The sequence below is a fragment of the Alligator sinensis genome, unplaced genomic scaffold (assembly GCF_000455745.1).
Source record: "Alligator sinensis unplaced genomic scaffold, ASM45574v1 scaffold472_1, whole genome shotgun sequence".
NCBI classification, from domain to species: domain Eukaryota; kingdom Metazoa; phylum Chordata; order Crocodylia; family Alligatoridae; genus Alligator; species Alligator sinensis.
The window spans coordinates 916719-918662 of record NW_005842518.1 but is presented as its reverse complement, the minus strand read 5'-3'; the positions used below and the strand labels follow the sequence as shown (position 1 = coordinate 918662).

General features: G+C 54.2%; 1 long non-coding RNA gene across 1 annotated transcript in view; it reads left to right on the top strand.

Annotated features, from left to right (window-relative positions):
* Positions 1-962: 962 nt before the first annotated feature.
* LOC102385457 overlaps positions 963-1944 on the top strand; it is a 2906-nt gene continuing 1924 nt past the window's right edge. The window contains exon 1 of the long non-coding RNA XR_001358658.1: positions 963-1061. This is a non-coding gene — a long non-coding RNA (uncharacterized LOC102385457). The remainder of the gene's footprint in view (positions 1062-1944) is intronic.

Here is a 1944-nt window from a genome sequence, read left to right as displayed (position 1 = left end):
GGAATTGAGGGAAGGGAGCAGAGGGAGCTCTGTCTGGGGTTTACCCAAATGGCTCCAGTCCACCTGACCCAACCTCCCGTGCCCCAGACCAAGGTCCCTGCTTTCCCTTCCTCTCTCCCATTCTGAAGACTGCCAGAGCTGGGAGGGGAGAAGGGTGAGGTTAGGAGAGAGTGGCTGCAGATTCATAGATGCTCCAAATTGCAGCTGGATCCCCCAACCCTCGGGACCCAAGAGCAAACGTCTGTTGGATCTGGGGGATCACTGTATCTCGGGCAGGCAAAATGTGGCCTGTGGGCCAGATGCGGCCCGCCAGGCCATTCTATCTGGCCCATGGGGCCCCTAAAAAATTTAGAAAATTAATATTTATCTGCCCCTGGCTGCCTGCCATGTGGCCCTCAATGGCATGCCAAAACTCAGTAAGCAGCCCTCCACCTGAAATAATTGCCCGCCCCTGCTATAACACATAGTGCTTCCTGTAAAGCACCATGAGTTACATTGGGAAGCTGAACTTGTGTCTGTGCCCAGTATGGTGCCCAGCTCTTTTGATTCTTCAGATGTATTGTATGTATTCTCAGTCTTAGGACAGAAGAACAAAGTGGTTCTGCTTCAAATGTAACATTCACTGGCATTGTTGCCACATCTGACCCATCATACCCTGAAGTTTACTTTGCCATAATTGGAAATCTGTATGAATTTTAGCTCTGTGCATTCAGCCCTAATACTCGGGATGTTGGTGTCACAGGGCAGTAAGATGTACCTGCTCATTTAAGGGCAGAAGCAGCCTAGCTAGGGAGCCCTGAAGGCTAGGCAGAGCTCCACAGCTGCAGGTTGCCTGAGCAATAGGCTAACAAGGTAATTAGCTGGCACCTGAAGGCAGTCAGCTGACTGGAAGGAGGCAGGGCCCTGGGAACATATAAGCTCAGGGCTGGGGCTACTATAGGCTATTGTCTCTCTCTGGTGATTACAAAAGGAAGGAGCCCCTGCCCAAGTCAACTACCTGGAGATGTTTGGTTGCCTGCTTTGCTGCCTACAAAAGCAGTAAGGCTGTAGGAATCCACAAGGTACCCAGGGCTAGGAGGCATGCTGTCTGAGGGGTGGAAGGCTATCTTCCTAAAGGGGCAGAATGTGGTCTTCATTGTTATTGAACGGTTACAGCCTAGGGGCTTCTGTTTGTGGTGGTGTTTGTACTGGAGGTTTGGGATGAAGCTGTAAATGGAAGTATGGAGGCCCCATTAGTGCCCAGCGGGGTGCAACTGGACTGGTGACAACGGGGCCCGGTGCCAGAGGGGTGCAGCTATAGAAGTTCCAAGGCCAGAGGGGCACAACTACTTGAGAGGCCAAGGGCCCAGCAGACAGAGGCCAGAGGGCACAGCTGCACAGGGTCCAAAGGCCTGGTGCCAGACAGGCGCAGTCAGACGGGGGCCGGGGGCCTGGTGACTGGAACAAACTGATTGGAGCCAGTGCCTCAGAGCCAGGTCTGACACAGCGGGCTTGGGCTAGAAGACCTAGCCAGATTAAAGGATGGAGGCCAAGCAAGCAGAGGGAGCAACGTCTGTGTAACACTGAGGAGGCATGAGGTGTGGTGTAAGGGAGGTTTAGGAGCCAAGCAATTGGCCCATAAGGCTGGAGGTGTCCCGTGTGGTGCAGTACTGGAGAGAGGTCTGGTGAAGGGCTCAAGGACCAGTGAGTTCTAGTGAGGTTTAGCGGACTAAGGCCACACACAGGCCTGTGGGCAGCCTCCTGATTTTATTTTATCAACAAGACATGGCAGGCACATGCACCCCCTGAGAGCACTGGTGCAACCCCTGATTGGCCGTGCTCACTGTTTAGGTGATAGGCAGGCAGGGGCAGGTGGGAGCGCTGGTGTCTCCCTTGGAAGCACCAGCTGGGGAGTGGAGTGCCGTTGCGCTCCCGAAAGTGGCTGCAGCGATCGGCCGTCTCAAA